Consider the following 25,531-nt stretch of genomic DNA (forward strand, 5'->3'; position numbering starts at 1 on the left):
TTTTTGCATTATATTATCCTAGAAAAAGATAGTTGGTTCTTTTCCACATCAAACTGAATAAAAAGACTTACTAGAAATGTATTATAAAACTTCAATTTCTTTATTATTAAACAGCATACTATTCAGCTCATAAAATGCAACAGTCAGGCACAATATAAAACAATGTGTCACAGCCATATGACATCTGTATATCGAACGGCTTGTGATGCTGCAAATCATCTCTTTTTACAATGTAAAACTTATTAAGTTCTTTAACCTCAAAACAATGAATGTGTTCATCATAAACAACATCCAATTCCATCAGAACAAAATGTATCTCATCTTTTTTTAGGATGATTGACACAATTTTACCAAAGGCATTTCTTCTTCCACATCAACACAAACCGCAGACCCACAGTGGAAATCAATACCGTCACATTTCACCCATGCAGTAGAAGATACAGTAGAGGATTTGAGAATATGCACAGACTAGTTCTTCCTCATCTAATTCACTTAATATTTGGGTTTTCACTGGACCTGACTCAATACCTCTGACCGTTAACGACTCCCAATGATAGGCTATAGCTAACTGATGCTTCAGGGCTAAAGACTTTGTCACAATTTTAAAGTTCTTAATGCTGGATTTGAAAAATCGATGCTTTGCCTCATATCACATCGTCCAAACATGGATCAAAGGACCAATTTTGTTGGCCTGTTCTTACGGTCCAAATATCCATAGCTATATCCATAAATTCTCAATAAAATGTGTTCACTGGAAAGGAAATTCTTTGCCAGGTAGTCAAACAGTAGTTTAATCTCATATTGTGCCACTGCTATGCGGACGATACCCAACTCTTCGTCTCGTTCCCGCCGTCTGATACGCAGGTTTCAGCCCGTATCTCTGCTTGCCTGAGGGACATCCAGAGCTGGATGGACAACCACCATCTAAAGCTCAACCCAGGTAAAACTGAAATGATATTCATCCCTGCTAATACCTCTCCCCATCTGGATCTCTCCATTTCCCTCGGGGATACCACACTCACGCCGTCACCCAGTGCAAGGAACCTCGGCGTGGTGATGGACAGCAGACTGTCCCTTTCCGAGAACATTGCGGCGGTGACCCGGTCTTGCAGGTTCTTCCTATACAACATACGGAGAATCCGCCCCTTTCTCACCCCCTACTCGACCCAGCTCCTGGTCCAAGCGATGGTTCTGTCCCGCCTGGACTACTGCAATTCCCTCTTGGCTGGCCTCCCAGCGTCTGCCATCAGACCCCTCCAACTCATCCAGAATGCAGCAGCTCGTCTGGTCTTCAACCTTCCCAAATACTCACACGTCACCCCCCTGCTTACTTCCCTCCACTGGCTGCCTGTCATGGCTCGCATCAAATTCAAAACATTGGTGCTAGCCTTCCAAGCAGTTAAAGGGTCTTCCCCAGCTTATCTGCAAAAAATCATCAGACCCTACACCCCTGCCAGACCTCTTCGTTCAGCCTCCACAGGCCGCTTGGCACCTCCCCCTCTCAGAACCTCCACCTCACGCTCACGACTACTGTCTGTTCTGGCTCCACGGTGGTGGAACGAACTCCCCGTTGAGGTCAGAACTATAGAATCCCTCCCCACCTTCAAGCGCAAGCTGAAGACACACCTCTTCAAACAGCACCTCTCCCCATCCCTCCCTACCTCCCTGTGAACCTTAATTGTTGTCTCTGTGACTTGTGTATCAGTATTTTAGTTGGCTAGGTAAGCAGTGTTTGGATAGTTAACTTTGGTGACTTTTGCTCTGTTTGTTTGTTTGTTCAAAAAATAAAATAAAAAATAAAATAAAAAAAATGGCCCTTGTCCTTATCTTTGTTGTACAGGTAGCAGTTGAAATTGTACTTACCTCTAGGGTCTTTCAGCGAACTTATCCCTGGTTATGGGTATGCACTTTGTTGTACGTCGCTCTGGATAAGAGCGTCTGCCAAATGCCAATAATGTAATGTAATGTAATGCCACACCTCCAAGGAGGTCGTGCATTACATTACATTACATTATTGGCATTTTGGCAGACGCTCTTATCCAGAGCGACGTACAGTTGATTAGACTAAGCAGGAGACAATCCTCCCCTGGAGCAATGCAGGGTTAAGGGCCTTGCTCAAGGGCCCAACAGCTGTGCAGATCTTATTGTGGCTACACCGGGATTAGAACCACCAACCCTGTGTGTCCCAGTCCTTTACCTTAACCACTTCGCTACAGGCCGCATTATATCCACAACCACATTATCTGCTACACTGAAATACCTCAACTCATTAAGAACACTGTTGCGTTTGATGCCATAACATGAAGCATCACCAGAGTTCTTAAGATGTCTGTAGTGCTGTTCATTCAGTTCTTTAGATCGCAAAATAACTTTTGGATCATGTTCACAAAATACACTCTGTGCTGTGGCCTTGTCTGTTAAACAAAACCTACAATAATAGGTGGCACTAAAAGACTCCACATATCCAAGTATACCATTCAAACCCAAATTGTCACCTGTAATCTGTGATATTGTGCCATAGAGAGGCTCCTTTGTGAACGACACTTTCATCCCATAAACCTCAAGTTTTTTCACATCATCTAGAAAAGGAGTCAGTATTTTGTCCAAGCCATACTTCTTTGCATCTTGTGAGTGGAACAATGAAATGAGATGTATGTTCATCAGAGACGAATTGAGATGAGGTGGAAGATTTCTGAGTGTGAAATATAAACATCCAAGCTTATGCATCCCCTGCTTAGAACCGAAAGGGTTAGCCGTTTCAAAATCGCCATAATAAACCTGAATCTGTAGGGCATGCAGGACGAGAACAGCGGATTTTTCTTAAAATAAGAGCCATCACAGAAGTCAGAATAAAGATCACTGAACTTACAAGATTGGATGTGGTTGCATATGATTTTGTTTTTGAAAATAAACTCTAGGGTTTTAAACAAAGGCACATAGATGAAAGTGTCGTTCACTGGTACCTGTTCATAATTTCCAGAAACTCTGTTTCTCTTAGAGTCCCACACACCCTTAAAAGCACCTCTACAGGTCGTACAACTCCCCTTTTGGTATAAAAATATTTTTTCCATTTGCCATCAGAGTTGAGATCAGCAAAAGGGTTCTGCAAATTGTTAAGCACATCCTCTACAGCATTTCTGCTAGGGTTACATTCTGGCAAAACCTCCAAGACCTGATGCTTTATCGATGTGTGGATATCATTTAAACATTCCTCCATACTTTCTACAACTGACAAAAGAACAGCATTTGCCACACCACTACCCTGCAATTTCGCAGTAACAGAAGCGCACATATGTTTTGAAACTGAAGAACATTCACTTTGATTGGTTAAGTCGGGATTCAAGTCAGACGTTTCAACAGAGGGGGAATCACCACATCCTTCTGGAGGCAGAGCCGGCGTAGCTAAAGATGTGGTATCAGATTGAGGTTCATCTGGCAAACTTGGTTCAGTCACATTACTGTTGCAGTGTACACGTTTCTGGTGTCTGCGGAAACCAGAGTAACTTCTAAACTCTAAACAACAACCATCCTGAGCACATATTAAATTTAACTTTTTGCCAGCATACAACCCATGTAACTGTTTAAGGTGTTGAATCAAGGCCCCACTAGAGCCATGTAGTGTCCTACAAATGTAACACCTATACATCATTTAACAACTTTGCTCGCAGCTCTTTTACTTTCGGACTCTCTCTGGTGGTTCCCACGTCAATGTAGTAGATCGTTGTCTGCAGAAACAAATACATGCTGCGAAGAGACTCATCGTAATTCAAACTGAAAACAAAATGGACCTTGAAAAGTTTGTCAAATGCTGCGAGAGAGGTGTTTCCCTGGCATGGGATGAGCTTTTTATCTATGACGATGTAGTAGCTGCTGATGGCTTGTTTGGTGGTTCCAGAAGCGAGCAGATACTGTTGTCGGCGTTCATCTGCGTCCAAATGTTCATCCAGACTCTGACATGACTGGAGGGAACATAAGAGAGAGGACAATAATAAGTATTCAAGTTTAAATCAAACCACAATTCAAAGCAATTCTGTGACCAGAATTACACACCTTGTGAAAAACTACCAGGTGGTCAATGGCTTGACTCGGGCTGATCTTGTGACTCTTTTTTTCTCCCAGCTGGCTGAGGTGATAGGATGTGCAACAGGAGGCATAAAGTGGACAGGTCACTGTCCCAACCTGGGTTTGGAGAAAAGTAATAATAAAAAAGAATATAAAGAACAAGGTATAATGATGAGATGTCAAGTGTTTTATAAGTGTGATCCATTTACAGTCTGTTTAGCATCTCCAACTCCACCTTTAACACTGACTTTTTGTTAATGCATTAACTTAATGGCATGCCTAATCCAATTAACAGTTACCTTGGAAGTGGTCTACAGATGACTCCACTCGCTCCTCTCTGGCAGACAACGCCCCAAAAGGCGTTGCAGTAATGGGGTCGGTACCAGGGCAGCTGCTTCTTTAATCAGCTTTGGTTTGTATGAGGGCCACCTTTCCAAAAGTCTGGCTGCTGTTTCTGCTCCAAAGAGAAGGCTGAAGTCTTGAAGAACCTGGAAAATAACACAAACACAGTGCAAATGAGAATAAGGCAGGTGAAAACCAGAATACTGAACTCGTAGCATTTACAGACTTACCAATCCTTTTGTGTCCAAGAGTCTTGGGAACACAGACATGACTGATGCTGAGGTTTCAGGATTGTTGATGAGCCTCTGCCAGAAATGGAAGGTTTCTTGCATCTTCTGGAAGATGGTGTCACGCTCATTGGTATGGGTCATCAAAGAAATGGCCTCTTTGCATTCCTCATCCTGAAGTTGATCATCTTGACTGGAGTTCCTGACAAGTGTTGGACCACCTCCCATCACAACTGAAGCCTTGGGGGAACTAGATGACTCGGGTTGAAGTCTGGTCTTCCGTTGAATAGTCTTGAGCCGCCAAGCCAGGAAGCTTGATCCACTTTGGGCATCATAGAAATGCTCCTAACAAAAACACAAGTCTCTGTAATCTCTGTCCCTTCAATAAAAGACCAGAGTAATCCTTTGCAAAGGACACCCTTTGGGTTGGATATGGATAGACCCACGACTGCGGCTAGCCACGCCACCAGGCCTACAGCCTTGTGGCTAAGGCAGAACCACACCTGTGGGAATATCCATTACCAATCACCCCATCCACCCGTGCCATGTTGCTTAAATATACATTTCCCTTGTCTACTTTATTTTTTCACAACCACTAATTATTGCCGACATTTGTGTCCCAACTTGTGCTTGTGTAATGAACTGAGAACATGACACACTATAGAATTTACCTCTGTTATGACCAGCTACCCAAAGTATTTCATAGAACTTACATAGCCTTTCTTTGACATTGGGTCTTTCAGGGCAGGGAACAAAGTGATGACGCCAAGGGCATATTTTTCCTTAGTCGTTGTGGAATTCTCCTAATATGAAAAAAATATTAAAATACATCATTACATGCTGTATTACATCAAATGGAAGAACAATGATTAAGAAATATGTTCAGGACCAGCATACCTCTCCTTTTCGGTCATGTGTGCTGCTAAAATGTTCACTGTCTGTCGTATGGAACTGTCACATATGCTCCTAGTGTCCTCATACTCCTTCAGGACTGCTGCACCACCAGGTTTCTCGAGCAAAGCATTCTTCACAAGCTGAAATCATCACATAGACATGCATCACTAGCAAATATTCCTAACATTCAACAATACAAAAAAAAAACTGTACATTGTAAAGGCAAAACAGAATGGTACAATTCGGCATTAAAAATAGAGTAGACCAGAGCCATGCTGCAGATTATATTCCCTCACATTCCGTTTCTGCAAAAAACGGTCCTGAAGTACCCACGCATCACAACAAGAGAGATTAAATTCAGCTAATATCAGCACTTTCAGACAACCACCTCTTCACATAAACCTGCATATAGCAGCTACCACATCAACGTTAGATAGCTCGTTTGCACTTCATCTGGATAGCTAGTTGTCCGACTTACCTTCAGTAATGAACATATCCAAACATGGCTCAGATATCTTCACATATTTTTTTATGTTCACGTACTTCACCTTCACGCTCATGGCATCCGCTTCAGGAACGGGCTACCTTGTCCTTATCTGCTGACGAGAAATCACTAATTTTAACATGGGCTACCTAACCGAAAACATCATCCACTCATTAGCTAGCTGCTAGTCTACCAACAGTGTCCGTAACATTAGCTGACACATGGACTGATCATAACGTGTTACCTACCTAGCACACCATACAGCTAGCTAGCAACTAACAGTAGTAACTAGTTGGTTCAGGTTAACTAGCGAGTAACTCATTTACATAGCAAAGGCTAGTAGCTAACATATACGATAGCACTATGCTACCTGACAACATGGACCTTGCTAACAATTGCACGAATGTAAGGACCACTCACACTACACAATGTAAACGTCTAATAAACTTAAAATAAATGGTAGGATATTAATCAGTTTAGTTAACCGATCAACTTAATGCTCAATGTTGACCTAATGCCAACCTAACCTTACGTTTGACTACGGGCGGGAAAGGTTAGCTTAGCATGGTTAAACGTTCAATTCTATCATTCATAAAAAGCAAAATCACAGATTTACACATCGGAAAAGGTAACAAACACGAATACTGGGTGTTTTAGCGACGTCTGTCAAAAGTAGACTAATTAATATAACTTACTTACCACAGAACTATGGACCACATCGCGCTCCGACAACGGCGTTTTCAGAAAAGTAATGGCGGACATCTTGGCGGAAATTTGAGGTTGATGTAAAATATCCTGGATGGAACTCCCAACACTAAACAGGTGTTTAGTACGAACGCTGCCAAACAACGATGAACGTTTATTTATCCAAGCACCGGAAATAGCCCGTGAATTTGCTGTGTTGGAACAGAGCTGTGTTGGTTGCTCCAGAATTATTGCCACCCTTGTGGGGTTTTGCGGAAAAAGACAAGTTGCTCGTTTTAAAATAACAACTTTATTTTCGAACTTGCTCGAAAAACTTGCTCCACACCTAAGTGGACTGCTCCCACTGTAGACCGCGAAAGACAGTCCGCCACCACGTTGTCTCTTCCCGCGACATACTGAATGTCCGTAGTGAACTCTGAAATGAACGCCAACTGCCTTTGTTGACGGGCGGACCATGGCTCCGAAACCTTAGCTATAGCTAGGGGCAAAGGTTTGTGGTCCACAAAGGCAGTGAACTTGCGGCCTTCCAGCAGAAATCGAAAATGACGAACTGTTAAATACAGGCCGAGGAGCTCGCGATCAAATGCGCTGTATTTGCGTTCGGTGGGGCGGAGCTGGCAGCTAAAAAAAGCAAGCGGTTGCCAAAACCCGTCCACTAGCTGTTCGTGCACACCGCCAACCACGAAATCTGATGCATCTGTGGTTATCGAGATCGGAGCGTCAGGCCATGGGTGCGCGAGGAGTGTAGCATTTACTAACGCCTGCTTAGTGTTTGTGAACGCCTGTGACATCTCGTCTGACCAGACCACCACTTGTTTGGCTGTGGCCCCTTTAAGGGCAGCGTACAGGGGCAGCATGAGCTGAGCAGCCCTGGGAATGAAGCGATGGTAGAAATGAACCATACCCAAATATTCCTGCAGAGCCTTGACCGTGACCGGCTGCGGGAATCTCTGAATCGTCTCAACCTTGGAAGGGAGAGGCACCGCGCCTTCTCCAGTGACGCGGTGGCCAAGGAAATCCACCACGGGAACCCCGAATTGGCATTTAGCGACATTGATAATTAGTCCATGTTCGCTAAGGCGAGCAAAAAGGGTCAGAAGATGAGCCTGGTGCTCATCTCTGGAAGCGCTGGCGACCAGGATGTCGTCCAGGTAGACATACAGGAAGGGCATGTCACGTAAAACACTGTCCGTTAGGTGTTTGGGCCGCCTTTTTAAGCCCAAACAGCGTCCTAAGAAATTAGGATAACAGTCCAAATGGGGTTATCACGGCAGTTTTAGACGGTTTTAGGGATGTCTTGTGGTTGAACTGGAACCTGATGATAACCCCTGACCAAATCGACCTTTGAAAAAATCACCTTCCCAGCTAATCGGCCGAGAAGTCCTGAATGTGAGGTATGGGGTAACGGTCAGGGGTAGTGGCGTCGTTCAGTCGCCGGTAGTCACCGCAAGGGCGTGATCCCCCCCGGTTTCAGAACCATGTGGAGGGGTGAAGCCCAGGGACTGTTGGACCTACGGACAATCCCCAGGCGCTCCATGGAGTCGAACTCTGCTTTAGCCACCACCAGCTTCTGTGGGTCCAGCCACCTTGCCCGGGCATGGACCGGTTACCCGCAGTAGCGATGTAGTGCTCCACTCCGTGCAGAAGAGAACGTTGGTGTGGTGAGGTCCGGAAACTGCTAGGAGGCGCTGGAACACATCCACAGAAGCTAAGGCACTGGACAATATGGACGTCCCAGTGCCGCTGGGAGAGTGGAAAAAGCCAGGAAGAGTGGAAAAAGTCTCTGCATTGACCAGCCGTCTGTTCCTGACGTCGACTAGCAGGGCGTTAGCACACAGGAAGTCTGTGCCCAGCAACGGTGTGGACACAGATGCCAGCACAAAAACCCACTTGAAATGTTGTCCACTGCTCGATTGCCGAAAGTGCGAATGTTGCTACCGTTAGCCGCCCCCAGAGGTGGTCCTCGGTCCGCGGACTGCACGTCCAATGCAGACGCAGGAAGGACGCTGACCTGCACACCCGTGTTGCAGAGGAAACGCTGCCCAGAGACAGAGTCCACGATGAAAAGCAAACTACTAGCCTTGCCGACACCCACCGTAGCTAATGGGCGTTGGCCTTGCCGTTTCCCTGCACCCAGGAGCATGGTGGGCGGCACTTCTTAGTGCGTGGACCAAACCTTGCATGGAAGTAGCAGAAGCTTGGTGTAATTCTTTGTTGGGTGGCAGCAATAGCATCAGCCTGGTTAGCCGGCGCGCCGGGAGGACAAACCAGCCTCACTGCAGGGCCGAGCTGATGGTGGGTGTTGAAAACCATGTCGGCCTCACTGGCTAGGGCTCTGAGGTCCTTCAACGGGGAACCTTTGCGCACTTGGTTGGGCATCTGCTGCATAAACAACTCCTGAAAAATAAAACGTTGGTTGGTGGTCACCCAGGAATGTCAGCTTATGATCCATCAACTCAGATGGTTTAGAATCCCCTAAACCAGGCAGTGTAAGGAGCCTGTGAGCACGCTCAGGTTCAGACAGTTCATAGGTCTCTAAAAGGAGCCGCTTGAGAGACAAGTACTTATCTTCCCCTGGAGGGTCCTGAATGAGGCTCAATACGCGCGATGCTGTAGAGCTATCCAAAGCAGCAACGACATAGTAATACCTTGTGTCGTCCTGTGTGATGCCTCTCACCGCGAATTGAGCCTCCGCTTGAGCAAACCAGACGGCAGCATGCTCCTGCCAGAATTCCGGGAGCTTGAGAGCGACGGCTTGCGTTGTCATCTTTCGCGAGAAAAAAAAGGAAAACAACTCCGGAATCTTCCAAAGAAACATCGGGGTCACCAATGTGGGGGTTTTGCGGAAAAATAATAGTTGTTTTCAAATTTATTTTCGAACTTGCTTGGAAAACATGTTGTTTCGCACTTGTCGGCTAAAACCACCAATTCAAGTCGCATGACTGACGTCACCTCACTGGTGCGTCTCTCCAACACCTCCGGGCGCTACAGGGAATTCTGACTTACTAAGTGGTCTCCACACCCTTGATAAATATGCACAATAAATTCTGTAAACGAAAAAAAAGAAAAAAATGTGTAAAGCAGTATGCTTTGTTAACAATTCAGTGGAATCAACCAATTCTTCCATTTTTTAAATAAAAAATGTGTTTCTCAAAAAACAGGTTCCACTATTATTGGCACGCCTGGTTTAATACTTTGTGTGAACACCCCTGGCAAAGGTGATAGCCATGGGTCTTTTCCTATAATTTGTGATAAGTTTAGAGAACACATTTGGAGGGATGTTTGACCATTCCTCTATGCAGAAACATTGATATCCTTTGGATACCCCCTTTTCAGTTCAGACTACAGGTTCTTCATGGGATTTAACTCTGGAGACTGAGATGGCCATTGCAGAGCATGGTTGTTGTTTTTACTTAAGCAGTCTGTGTGAACTTGATGGATGTTTGGAGTCATTGTCAATCTACCTACAACCATGTTTCAGTTACGTATCGGAGGCAACCAGCTTTTCTGCCAAGATTTCCTGGTACTTTGTTGAATTAATTATGCCTTTGACCTTAAATAGTGCTCCTTGACCACAGGCAGCAAAACATCTGCAAAACATCAATGACCCACCAGCATATTTGACAGTAGGGATGAGGTGCTTCTTCTTGGATGCATTCCATTTTGCCGCCAAACATGGTGCTTGATGGTGTGTTTGGCCAAAGCGTTCCATTTTGTCTCATCAGCAGCTGATTCCAATTAAGTTTGACAAACTCAAGATGCTTGGTTTTCAAGGGCTTCATTACTACATTTGTGACGGCCAATTACCATCTTTGTCCTCTTTGAATTGACAGTTCTTTGACTTTTCCCATGCTGATGGTTGACAAAGGGATATTGCATGCTTGTAACCATTTTTATACTCCACTGAAACAGGAAGTTACAGAATGACACAATGTAGTTCCTTTACACTGAGATTAACTGTATTGCCAATTGCCAATGTATTGCCAATTTCACTTCATTTGATTTAATTTTCAGTAATTGTCAGGGGTGCCATTTTGACACCTGTGGTTTTCAGTTCATTTATTGTCCTGACTTAAATGGCACGATTCAACTTAGAAACTTGATTACAAATAGGATATATTTGTGTAATCAGTGGCCTATTGATGGCAACCTGCAACTGATGTCAAGCACAATTGGGGGAAAAAAACCCATGGGCACAAATGTGTTGGTATGTCCCATGAGTGGCCATTTCAGGATAGATAATGTCATCTTTGTTGTTGCATTTGGTACACAAATCTGACTGTATGCTCGCAACTCAACAAAATGCTGCATAGCGATAATTTGCAGATGATCTGGAGCCTTGTAATTTTGTGTTTGTAAAACGATTTAATGCTTCATTTACATTTACATTACATTTTAGTCATTTGGCAGATGCTTTTAATCCAAACCGATGTACAAGTGTATAACACATCCATATTTTTTTGGGGGGGTTAGACAAGAGGGACAGGGAAATTGGGAAGGGGGGGGGAATCAGGAGGTAGGACTAAGGTACAGTTTGAAAAGGTGTGTTTTTAGTCTGCGTCGAAATAGGGGGAGGGATTCTGCTGTCCTGACAGTGGTAGGCAAGTCATTCCACCACTGAGGAACCAGAACGGAAAGCAGGCGTGAACGTGCAGCTCGACCGCCACGTGCTCGTAGTGAGGGAACCATAAGAATTGGATGTAAGGTGGGGCAGTCCCCTTAGCAGCCTGAAATGCCAACACTAGGGCCTTGAATCGGATGCGTGCGGCAATAGGAAGCCAGTTGAGGCCAATGAGGAGTGGGGTGACATGAGCCGACCTGGGCTGACTGGTGATCAGGCGGGCTGCAGCATTCTGTACCAACTGGAGGGGCTTGATGGCACAAGCTGGGAGACCGGCTAGGAGGGAGTTGCAGTAATCCAGCCGGGAAATAACGAGCGCCTGGACTAGGAGCTGGGTGGCTTTCTCCGTCAGGAGATGACGGATGCAGCGTATATTGTAGAGGAAGAATAGCAGGTTCTGGCAGTGGAGGATACTTGTGGAGCCAGGGTGAGGCTGTTATCAAGAGTCACCCCAAGATTCTTTGCCATATAGGAGGAGGAAACTACAAAGTCCTCAACAGTCAATGAGAGGTCGATTGTTGGAGAGGATTTAGCAGGGATGTAGAGAAGCTCAGTCTTGGCCAGGTTAAGCTTCAGGTGGTGGGAAGTCATCCGTGCAGAGATATCAGCCAAGCAGTCAGAGATCTGTGTGGTGACCTGGGTATTGGGGGGGAAGGAAAGAAAGAGTTGGGTGTCATCGGCGTAAGAATGGTAAGAAAAGCCATGGGAAGAGATAACAGAACCAAGAGAGAGAGATGGTGTATAGAGAGAAGAGGGCGGCGGCTGCGTTGATTTTAGAGTGAAAGAAGGAAGATTTAGCTAGAGTGACAGGAATCGAAAGATGATAGGAGGGCATGCAAGGAAGCTATATCACTGGGGAGACAGGACCTTTTCCATTTTCTCTCCGCTGCCCGTAGTTTGGTTCGGACAGCTCGTAGAGCATCAGAAAGCCAATGACTGGGGGGGAGGCCAGGGCTAATTTGGTGGTGAGGGGACACAGAGAGTCAAAGGAAGATGAGAGGGAGGACATGAGGGTTGTAGCAGCATCGTCGGGAGACAGTCGAGAGAAAGACTCCACAGATGGTAGGGAGGAGAGGATTGTAGACGAGAGGGTGGAGGTAGACAGGTGGTGTAGGTTCCGCCGACAGGTGACAGTGGATGGTGGGAGAGATGGATGAGTGTTAGAGGAGAGTGGAAGAGAAAAAGATGAAGGAGTGGTCAGATATATGGAGTGGTGTTACAGAGAGGTTGGTTGTTGTGCAGCTCCTTGTGATGATCAGGTCAAGAAGGTTGCCTGCTTTGTGGGTGGGAGGGGAAAGTGTCAGGGTAAGGTCAAACAAAGAAAGGAGGGAGAGAAAGGTAGACTGGGTTGAAGTCACCCAGGAGGATCAGTGGAGTGCCATTGACTGGTGAGGAGCAAAGGAGGATGTCCATCTCATCCAAGAAGCTCCCCAGAGGACCCAGGGGGCGATAAACAACAATAATAAAGAGTTTGCATGGGAAAGTAACAGAAACCGCATGAAGACACTAGATCTCCATGAGGATGAGATTAGGAGACCTGTGCCACCTCCTCTGCCAGAGGTTCTGGGTGTGTGGGAAAAAGATAAGACAGAGGAAAGGGCAGCCGGGGTGGCTGTGTTCTCTGGTGAGAGCCACGTTTCAGTTAAGGCAAGAAAGTCAAGGTTTAGGTGGGAGGCTTAGGCTGATATGAAGTCTGCTTTCTGGACGGCGGACTGGCAGTTCCAGAGGCCACCAGCCACACAGAGATCAACACCAGCAGATCTGGGAGGGAAGATGAGGTTCGACATATTCCGGCCATGTTGGCGGGAAGCAAACCTCCTACCTGACTGGGACCTGGGGAGAGGAGAGAGGACAGGAATGGGAAGGAAACACATGGAAGGAACTAGAGAGGACAAGAGGAATCCTATGCAGTGAAATGAGGGCAGGCAGTAAAAACAAAATCAATAATTAGGCTCTCAGACAGCCTCAATGGACGCCTGCAGATAGATGCCCGCAGATAGACGCCCGCAGGCACAACGACTTTTTGTACGCCCGCCCGCACAGCAACTTTTTGTGCGCCCGCGACTTTTTGTACGCCCGCGACTTCGTACGACGAGGCAAGTAGACGAGGCTGCCGCACCCAGCTACCACTGGTGCGCTGCACAACTGCTTAAATAACACTGACACTGAGACACAGAAAATGCTACAAACCCACTGGAGAACACTAATGCACACTGAAGTGAGTTCAGCTGTGCCAATAATTATACCCTGAACAGGGTGCAAACTATTGGCTCCTCCTACAACAAAAGCTGTGGCCTGCCAGCCAGTGAAAACAATAGCCTAACTCAATAGCCTAGCTCACCTGAGAGAAATAAACACACAACCCAGTTTCACTGCAATCTAAATAAACACCACTTGTACTAACAAACAAACAAACAAACAAAGAATCACACTATAGTGACAACTAAACTTAATAGAAACAGCACAAACAAATGATACTTAACCAGTCCTCGAGAAAATGCTACCAACCCGCTGGAGAACACTAATGCACTTAATTAGCTTATATGAAGTTATTATTGCCATCAATGATAAAATCTGCTAGCATAGCACTTATCAGTATACCGTAAATGCCATTCAGCGGGACTTCCGCGTTACCTCCCTATATACTGTGTAAATAATAAAAAATAATTACAATAATTATTAGGGGTGCCAATAATTTAGAAACCTATGCTTTTCAGTAATAATGAGATTGTTGAATAAAAATATGTCTGTGTTGTTTTTTACAGTAAATGCAACCTGTTACAGTACATTCTTCAGTTCTATGAAGAGTGCCAATAATTCTGGAGCCAACTGTATACATATTCTTTATGAATCTTATTTAGAGGTAATTTTATATGTACAGAGAATTTCACATTTACTTAAAAAATACCATTAGACTGATTACTCAAAGGCAGATAAATTTGTATTTTATGATTTAAAACTCAATAGAAAGGCTATCTCAAATGTAGACAGGGATTTTTTAAATATTACATTACATTAATGGCATTTGGCAGACGCTCTTATCCAGAGCGAGATACAACAAAGTGCAAAGTGCATGCCCATAACCTGGGATAAGTGTAAGACCCTAGAGAGAAGTACAATTTCAACTACTACCTGCACAACAAAGATACGGACCAGGGCCTATTTGATCATCGGCTTTTTTTTTTAAATCCTAGTACCGCAATATGCAAATGTATGAACAAACTGCTTACCTAGCCAAACAGAACATCCTAATACACAAGTAAATATCACATGTACAGACAACAATTAAGGTTTACAGGGAGGTAGGGCGGGATAGGGAGAGGTGTAGCTTGAAGAGGTGCGTCTTCAGTCTGCTCTTGAAGATGGCTAGAGATTCTGCTGTTCTGACCTCCACAGGGAGTTCATTCCACCACCGTGGAGCCAGAACAGACAGTAGTAGTGAGCAGGAGGTGGAAGTTTGGAGAGGGGGAGGCGCCAAGCGGCCTGTGGTGGCCAAACAAAGAGGTCTGGCAGGGGTGTAGGGACTGAGGATTTTTTGGAGGTAAGCTGGGGCTGACCCCTTAACTGCTTGGAAGGCTAGCACCAATGTTTTGAATTTGATGCGAGCCATGATAGGCAGCTAGTGGAGGGAAGTAAGCAGGGGGTGACATGCAAGTGTTTTTCTAACACCAAAGGGAATTTACTGTTTTTCTCAAACATTTCTTTGAAGGCATAATTTCTGAAGCAGCACTTTTCAAGGGAATGTCTTGTGACTATTTACTACGCATAAAAGTAAGACTTTTTACCTTTACTGTAACTTTCTAATACATTTGAATCACCTGATAGACTAGACAGAACTTTCACCTGTACTACTGTATGTTTCTGGCCTCTCTAACTTTCACATTACATCCAATTCTGCCCATAGACCTATACAATCCTTCCAAAACTGTCACAAGTCAGTGTTAATCCAATTAAACAATTTCATTTTAAAAACATTCAATTTGCTGATTCATACAGTTAATCTAATCAGACAATGAATAGCCTAAATTCAGTGAGTTCCTGTGAGAGAGTCTAGTGAGTTCGGGTCGACATACGAAATGTTACTTCCTGTTTCTTCATTATAGCTGTAGTTCAGGAACAAAGTTCAGTCACGAGTAAACATGCCAGGTACATAATACACCCCTTTCCTCCTTTCACCTACAGTTTAATCAAGAATGAAGGGCACTGAGTTGATTTCATAATCACAGCATTTGTGCAGTTGTGCTGATAACAGCTGAATACTGTACGCAGTATAGGTGGAAACAAGCAAGTGAGTGACAAGTTATAAGTATGAACAGATAATGTATACATTGCAGATTGGTATAAGCGCTAGGGTGAAAACATAAGCAAGTTTTTTTCTTTTATATTTTCATTTCGGTAAATTGGATCTGTTGTGAATACAAAATCCTAAATAGTCAATGATGGCCAGTTTGTCTGTGATTTTGAGTAGGCTCAAAACTGAAGTCTTAATTTACTTGGCATTGGAAAATTAATCACTTAATAACATTATATGCACAAAAGGTGCCTCCCGTATGCTAGTTAAGCTGGCAGATGTGAGATTCTCCTTTATCTTGTCTGTGTTTCTGGCTACACTGCTAGCGCTGCTGTGGAGCCTATTGAGCGCAGAAGATTTTGGCCCAATTTTTCAAGCAATTTCTTTGAAAGTCTCACCTGCTGTAAAAGGTAGTTTAGCTTTGGCAAGTCAGAATGCTAACGTGAGGTAATTTTCATGTCCACTTTTATCTCGACTGATGAGGCTAGTCATCAGTTAACTTGCTCAGGTCTGAATAATAGAGTTGTTAACACTGAACTCTATGATACACTCTATGTATGGTCGTTAACATGAAGACTGAGGATGTTGCACAAGTTACGTGGCCAAATTTATTTAATAGTCTCAAAAAACATTTTATTTTGAATATTTACAAAAACAGCATATTAATGCACATACATTCATATGCTTATATATTTTGCCACAGACACCAAGACCAAAGGACAATTCTTGACTGGTCACTCACCCATGTGATTTCACATGATGAAGAAAAGACTAAAGGCAACTAGCCTGGCAGTGTATCACCAGAGAAGCTACTCAGCGCCTGGTGATGTCACAGACTTCAAGCAATCATTGCATGCAAAGGATAAGCCATGAAGTAATAAACACGACTATTTCATTTACGCAACATTAATATGTCCCAAACGTTATGGTGCTCTGAAATCATGGTGGTGGGGGTATTGAATTATCAAAAGCCTCTCCCTTATCTCTTTAACGTGGAAAAGGTCAGCAGAAATTCTACTGCAATTTCTACATGGTGAAACCAAGTGTTACAAATTCCATGCAATAAAAGTTAAGAATGTGCACTTTAACCACATGTGAATTGCTTACAAATATGAAAATTGTGGAGTACACAGCCAAATCAAAAAATGTCTTTGTCAAAAATATATGGAGCTCATTGTCAATTTAGGGAATAGTATTAAGAAATATAATTATTCTGTTGTATAATGCACTTGAAGTCAAGCAGTGTGTGTTTTGACTACTTGGTAAATATATGTTTTCAAGGACATCATGAATCAGGCAGCTCATTCTGTCAGGCTTGAAACACGTTTGGGCTTTAGAAGATTTCAACTTCAGATGTTAATCAAATCAATGACTTTGGAAATGGTTTCATAATTTCTTGATATAAACATATTCCTGTCTACGATAATAGAGTGCTCATTAATGTTCTGCAATTTTAGTCAAGCAACACTTGAATGGGTACGTCAGGTCAGCTGGGCAAGTCTGGGCATGTCCTACTGTGGTTTTTAACACCTTGTAAACAACATTCACTTAAAAACTGGTATTAGCCTATGTTCAGCTCATAAATTGGCTAAAAATCCACGTTGAAATAAAGTAGAATTTCTAACAAAAATCCTGCTCTATATTGCATGGTTTCTAATACATTACAATACATTTTGGGGAATATTCACACCCAGTTTGCTTCTGGTAGCTAGATGGTGCCATCTGCCACTGATGTTTAGCAAGATATTGATGCAGTTGTATTGTCTTTAGTTTCATAGAGTATCAATAACAAATAACTTTCTCGTCGGCTAGCCAGAGGTCAGTTTATTGTGATCACGGACATTGTAAAACAGTGCGCTTGGGGAATTTGCAAAAGTTGTAGGCTAAATTCGTTATCCAAATAGTTTGGAGGAATATGTGATTTTTGCATTACCAAAACCAAAATCAAACAGCAAAAAGTGTAGGCTGTTGGCTAGAATACAACAAAACTAAACCTCCTTCACAAATTAACCCCTCAATGATTAAAATATTTGCTCCAAGGTAGACAAACCGCACCGAATCTCGACACTTTCAGAACTTGTAGAAAATGTATTTTTAGTGATATCTCTCCTTGCCATTCTGGAAGTATTGTTAGCCAAGTGTGACAGTTTCTAGTCAAAATAGCCAGCAGTTCCAAACAAAAAGATGTACTTTGGAGAGAACAAATGTGGACTTCCCTCCAACTTTATTAAAACCCTCCTTTCTTTAATGGCAAGAGATCTGGCTTGCCTAGTGTTCAACAAAATGCAATGGGCTATTTTGATTTTAAAGGTTTAATTTAAAATAATTAAAACAGCCATCTAATAATATATTTTACAAATGTATTCATTAAATACATTGATGTTTCATAATACAAATCAATATGTTATCCAACAGAGCTCATGCCAATCCATAAATATTAGATTTCTCCCCACAGTGCCAATACCATTTTTATTTCAGCTGCACCTTATTGCAAAAGGTAGGCCTATTATATCAGTGTGATGAAGGCCTAACCCTCAAACCACCCCATGCACAAATCCCACAATTATGCACCTGTTAGCCACCCAAGTGTAATGCACTTAAATTGCTGAGGTGCACAGGGTTAAGGGCCTTGCTCAAGGGCCCAACAGCTGTGCAGATCTTATTGTGGCTACACCGGGGCTTGAATTACCAACCTTCTGGATCCCAATCATGTACCTTTGCCTCTCCGCTACAAGCTGCATGTCTGTGTGAGGTCTGAATAGGCCCCAGTATATTGAGTTTCAAGTTCAAAAGCTTTTTACATGAAATAAATTTGCGCGATCTTGTGATCTAAAGTTATCAGATTGAATGACGTCATTTTATTTTACTCTAGACCAATAGAAAGACAAAGAGTGGGTGGGGAAATGACCACAGGCAAACTCACAAGCTTCACAGCATAATAAAGCACTGAGCAATGCCCAGAGACATGCATTGTTTTTGATAGCAGGGATTTGATCTAGTCAAACTTCGACTTTACAAGTGCTGTGCGAATCATTGACTGTACACAATGAATGTGCATTCAGAAAAATCAACAGAAGAATCTACAATGAGTTTCCTCTTGTTTTTTTCAACAACGACTTGGGCCCTCCTTATATTTTCTCTAAGCTTGATTGTTGTACAACAAATAACAATATGTTAATTTGACTACTTTACAGTGTGTAGCGCATTGTTAGTGGCATAATATGGGGCATGGTGTTGCAATATTACAGGTTTAGTAGTCTTTTGTAAATCTGATAATATTTAAACTTTGAATCACACATTGAAAAAGAACGGATTAAGAAACAGTGTCTTTGTATATTCGCACTGATTATGATAATGGTATTGTGATTTGTATATGTAGATAATATGTCTATTTATTTGAATAGGGCAGTGTAGTAGTTAAAGTCACGTAAAGTAAAGAATCAGACACTGGGTGTTATTCTGTTTGATCCCGACACTGACATCTGTGATTAGACAAGTGGGCTTAAATGGTACCTGAACCCAAATATACTGTATACTGTTTGGGGGTTTCCTTCTTGGACTTCACTGCTATTGCCACTGTTCACCATTGTTTTCTTTTTCATTTCTATTGACAGATATGGTTGCTGGCCATATGGGTTCTTTGAAAAACTGGGAATTCAGCGACCAAAAACCCATACCATTTATGGGAACACTGTTGGAGTACCGAGAGGTGGGTTTACATTTAGTTGGCATGGTAGTTGGCCGATATTGGATATGATGTATGTCATGAATGTATGATGTATGTAAAGAGAGTGTAGAGTGTATAGTGTAATTCAATTCACAGCATTAGATGCCAACCTTGTTTTTTTGTTTCTTGTCTTTAGGGTTTCCATAATTCAGATATGAAGTGTTTCAAGAAATATGGGAGAATATGGGGGTGAGTATTCAGTTTGGATTAGTTAACTGAAACTCTGTACAAGACATGCAAATATTTTGGTGAAAAGTTTATATAACAAATAATATTGGGTCCAATTAAAAATTAAGAACTACTTTTTAGTCCTCCTATTATGTTAAGAGTTAATGACCACTTTTATGTTTGGGGTCAAATTGACCTCAACAGTTTAAATAAATGCAAAATTATTGCAAAAGCAAAATTCTGGCGCTTTGTGTGTTACTTTCGTATTGACTCCTAAATGACTAGCCTTTTATCCATAAATATGAAAAATCAGTGAGAAACATCTCATTTTAGAGCCTGAGGTACAGGAAGTGAAAGTTTGGTACCTGTAGATACGTATATACCTGTGCGTTAATTAAATATATATATATATATTTAATTAACGCACAGGTATTGGATTGGTACTCCGTATCGGGAAGGAAAAAAATGGTATCAGAACATCTCTACTCGTAAGTTTGTTTGCTTCTCTCCTCTGTAAAAAAAACCCAGAATCATCTACAAAGAAATTTGTTTTTAATATTTAAATGTCTTTGTACTTTTCTACTTTTGTGCCCCTCTCCAAGCTTATATGATGGAAGACAGCCAGTACTGGCCGTTATGGATCCAGGAATGATCAAAACTATTCTGGTCAAGGAATGCTACTCAATTTTCACAAACAGAAGAGTAAGCCAATACTATGTCACAGAATATCTGAATACATTAACAAGAATAAATTATGATTATTGCAAAATGCAAAAAAGCAGGCATCAGTGTGTATCCTTTGTGTTTAGAATTTACATCTGAATGGTCCCTTGTATGATGCCATTTCTATTGTGGAGGACGACGAGTGGAGGAGAATCAGAGTGTTCTCTCACCAGCGGTCGACTGAAAGACTTATGCTTCCGCTAACTCTCACAAAAATGTGGATTCTTCAAAAAGAACATGACCAATTTTTCCCTTGTGAGACTGAATTCAGATGGCAGGCAGGAAAGTCTACTGAATTCCTTTCAGCAAATGAAAATATCATGAAAATATCATTTAAAAACGATGAGGACAATATGGAAATTACTTATTTTTTCAGATGTTCCAACATGATTGTACATTTTAAAATATTTAGCATACCTTTTTCTTTTTACAGATGTTTACAATCATGAAAGAACATTCAAAAAAATTTGGTGAAGGGTCTGCAGAGAACAGCTGACCGTGGGGAAGCAGCAGAAGGGTGAGTAATATTGGTGATAAAGGCACAGTGACCAAGAGGTTCACTGAAAACCCACCTTAATTCCCAACAACATACTGTGAGCCCCTTTTCTGAGAACTGAGTGACAGAGGTGAGTCTGTTCCTGCAGTCAGTGCATATCTACTGATCTAGAGCACACTAAAACTGTAACAGTACCCTACTAGAAACTCTGTACCGTATATATTTATTTGTGAATATGTAAATAAATCATATTTTGTAGCCATGTAATAATGATAACAATGTGAAAAATCATCAGAAGTTTGCTTGCTTCTCTGCTCAGTAAATAAAATTAGGCTGTTCATAAATCTGAGTGTCCACTCTTAGAGCCACTCTTCCCTTACAGTCACCCCTCAGAGACACAGTCTAGAGAACATTTGGGTGCATAGCAGTCTGCGAACAGTGCCCACAGATGGCTTCAGCTACATCGTCATAAATCTGTAGGGCTGTCTACAATCTGCACACTGAAGAAAGAAAAGCCAAAACATTTCATAATGTTACAATGAGTTACTGGTAAGGACCCAAAGGCAGACACATTCCACAGTCAGGTTAAACACTCCTCACTGGAGGCATTTATTGGAGGATGAACAGGCAGGTGAGGTAGGCAGGAACCAGTGAAGCCGGCAGGGAACAGGAGGGCGAGCAGGCAGGCAAACAGGCAGGGACCAGTGAAGATGGCAGGGAACAGGATGGCGAGTAATAGTTTTGAGTATGTATGTGGGACTCCAACTGATAAAGTACTTGTACCAAGTATTTAATCAGTTGAAGGCATATATAATTAATAATGTGTTCATTGTCCATATATATTTTTCAGTAAATACAGTGAGTGATGTAGTTTACGTTTTTCTGTGTGTGTTTCATGTGTTTCAGGTTCTTTGGTGCATACAGTATGGATGTTGTCACCAGCACTTCATTTAGTGTTGACATTGATTCCCTCAACAACCCAAAGGACCTCTTTGTCACAAACATCAAGAAAATGCTCAACTTTAGTTTCTTTAATCCTCTGTTCTTCTTGATAGGTAAAAGGTTACAACATCATTCATATTATCCTTTTGTTTTATGATGAAACAGATTATTGTATACATTACGAAATTCAATCAACTCATCCGTGCTACTATAATATGCTACTTCACTATGCTATACACTATATTATTATATTGTATGAATTCCTTAGTTTTCTACTTCCCTCTTTGTTGAAAGTTATTTTCATACCTGCCCTCTGTGTTATTTGTTCAGCTTTTTTCCCTATTCTGAGCCCACTGCTGGAGAAAATGGAAGTTTCCTTTTTTCCATCATCTGTGACAGATTTCTTTTATACCTTTCTTTAGAAAATAAAGTCACAGCGTGAAATCAAAGTCCACAAGGTAAGTGACAGAAAATAAATCATACTTTCTTCTTCCTTACAGTCATTATTTTATATATTTTATACAATTATGATCCAAAAAGCAAATTGTTGTAACCAAAAACAGAATTGTTAATAAAGTGGTTGCCTGTGATGCATAGAATCGAGTGGATTTTCTACAACTGATAGTGGATTCCCAGAAACCTGAAAATAGCTTTGGCACAAAAGGAGAACCATTCAAAGGTATATCACTAAATGTGCAAAGCAAATGATTATTTATTATTTGAAAGAGATCAACTGATTCAGAATTTCTCAAAGGAAGACCATTTTTTGAGGACAATTAACTGCTGGAGACCAAATTGATGAAGCAAATCACAAGGGTGAACACCACCTCTCACTTTGAAAAGGACCTTTTCTGAATCATTACTGGAAGAATGAAGGAGAATCAACGACTGGAAAAACTAGGTTTCATTATTAACTAAGAAGGCGACAGATACTGTATAATCCATATAAACATTGATTTGTTTCACATTGCAGGTCTTACAGACCATGAAATTCTTTCCCAGTCAATGATGTTTGTATTTGCTGGTTACGAGACCAGCAGTAGCACCCTCTCATTCTTGGCCTACAGCTTGGCCACCAACCCTGAAATCATGAAGTCGCTACAAGAGGAGATCGATCAAGTTTTTCCAAACAAGGTGAATCCTGGAATGAAACTTCAAAGGCTTAGAATTCATAATGAAAATGGAAATTGTTCAGTCTGATTTTTTATCGTTCACATGATATAAGCGTACTATCACTGATAATGCACAGTAGCTGGACACAGTTGTTTTCATTCCACTGGACATTAGTTAGCTCAAGTAAACCAGGGTTCTTTGTGTTTGTGCAATTTAAGTACCCCTAGCTACTCAACAGAATCTTGCAGGTAACATATTATCATGAATGATATATATTGTATCTCTCATTCATAAACACTGGCTCTACTGTAGAATTCCATTTGGATTTTAGTATGGAGAGCAGTCATTAGCTTGCGGATCAGAGGATTGCACTCATTTCAACATCAACATCAACATCATTACAAGTGACATTACACAAATGTGGTGCGAGACTACAATTACCACAAGTAAATAAAATCCTCATGAAGCATCCAGTTTTTCTCAGATATGAAAGCATTTTTATCTTGCATTCTGAAGGCCCCAGTGACTTATGAACCACTGATGCACATGGAGTACCTGGATATGGTACTGAATGAGTCTTTGAGGCTCTACACCAGGGGTCGGCAACCCTGGTCCTGGACGGTGTGCTGGCTTTCGTTGTTACTTGGCATTAATTGATCAATGAAAGCCATTGATTGCACAGTTAACTCACCTCACCTGGTTTCTTGGGTCTGAATCGGTTGCTTATTTTAAGGTGGAGACGAAAGCCAGCACACCCTGCGGCTCTCCAGGACCAGGGTTGCCGACCCCTGCTCTACACTATTGCTGCTCGTCTTGAGAGGGTTTGCAAGAAGACCGTTGAGATCAATGGGGTGACCATTCCTAAAGGGACCACCGTGGCAATTCCAACTTATGCCTTACACCGTGACCCTGAATTATGGTCAGAACCTGAAGTCTTCAAACCTGAGAGGTACAGTAGGATGCTGTGGAAAATGACACCATTGCAAATCAAAGGACATTTTGACTTCATATTATGTTTAAATTTAAGAAAGAATTAAGCTCAAAGGATAATACATTTCCCTTTTAATGTTTCTATTGTTAATTCCATGCATTGTTTTGGCATATTTAGGCGAACATGTCACTTTTAGGCATGTGTAGCTTCTAAATATGCAAACCTCCATCTTGATTGCCCACATAGGTTTAGTAAAGAAAACAAAGACAGCATGGACCCTTACATCTATTTGCCATTTGGAGCTGGTCCTCGAAACTGCATTGGAATGAGGTTTGCCATTATCACAATGAAACTCGCTGTGGTTCAGATACTTCAGAACTTCAACATTGTTACATGTGATGAAACAGAGGTGAGTCCTATTCAATTTTGAATAAATTTGAAATTGTTCAAAATTTTTCTCTACCTGTTTATTCATGCAAAATGAAATAATTACATCAATAATTACATCATGTAATTACATAAAATGAAATGATAAAATCTGCGTAGTAAATAATTATTTTTATGTAGGCCATTGTGAATGAGTAGGACACTACGTACTCTTTCAACTGTTCATCTATATTGGAGAAAATAAGGCTTAGTATTATAGTTTCTGTATAGCTAATTATAATATAGTTGAACCATAAGCCTTCTCTTAAGCAATGAGAATAGGGTGTCAAGTTAATAATGTCACAAAAAAAGCTATTGCACAAATATTCCAGCTATTAGTAAAATATGTTAATGACCATTAGGACATAATGTAACACTGGAGCTGTCAGTGTCATAAATACGCTATACATGTTGTAAGGTATTGGGGTTATACCCATAAGAGTAACAGAAATAATGACAATAGCTTTATTTGGTTTTTAAGAGTATTATGTTTCATGAAAAATTACAAAATCTATTACATACATTTATTTGTACAATATCCTATTTCCTTGGTAGTTGTCCATTTATTGTAGGACAGGAAGACTCCGATATTTGTTTATATGATCGATTTGAGCATGTCATTTTGATGAATGCTCTTCAGTCAGTAACCTTGATATGGCCTGATATATTGATATACAAATATGTTTCTGTCTGTCATTAGATCCCTTTGGAGCTGGACGCCCATGGACTTCTTTCTCCTAAAATTCCATTAAAACTGAAGTTTGTTCCACGTGGTAGCACAAAGAAAGAGGAATAAACGAATAAAGAAAACAAAAACCAGGGAATTAGACAGGCTTGTATGTAAATAACATATGTTGCATAACTGACCGTACAGAGTTGATCCTGCAGGTCCACAATTAGAATGAAATTGAGAATGTTTAATAAAAAAATAAATTAAAAAAATAAATATATATTAACTAATGTGTAAATCTTTTCCGACTCAAACATGTATGTTGACATAATATCTTAGTAATGTAAGGTCAGCAGTAATTGGGGAAATAACTATTTAACCTATTTTCCAGTTAGTAATCTATGCATTTTTCCATACATTTATATTATGAATGCATGTCTTAATAAACAGGCGAGATCGAAAGACTGATCACAAATGACTAGATCACTAGTCATCATTGCAATAGCAACATTGGTGGGTGAAAATGTAATATAGGGACAATGTTATATTCTCCAAAGTGGTTATGTTCCTGCTGCTTCTTAAAACCAATGAGCTGATGGCAACTGCAGGGAGACCAGTATGAAGACATCTTTTATATATATATTTTTTACATTTTTGTCATTTGGCAGACGCTTTTAATCCAAAGTGCATAGGTTGTTCCACAGGTTAA

At 41.6% G+C, this 25,531-nt stretch overlaps 1 pseudogene; it reads left to right on the forward strand.

Moving 5' to 3' along the window:
* Positions 1–16,393: 16,393 nt before the first annotated feature.
* LOC133121265 (cytochrome P450 3A56-like) lies at positions 16,394–24,948 on the forward strand (annotated as a pseudogene).
* The last annotated feature ends 583 nt before the right edge of the window (positions 24,949–25,531 follow it).

Source organism: Conger conger, chromosome 2 (assembly GCF_963514075.1).
Source record: "Conger conger chromosome 2, fConCon1.1, whole genome shotgun sequence".
NCBI classification, from domain to species: domain Eukaryota; kingdom Metazoa; phylum Chordata; class Actinopteri; order Anguilliformes; family Congridae; genus Conger; species Conger conger.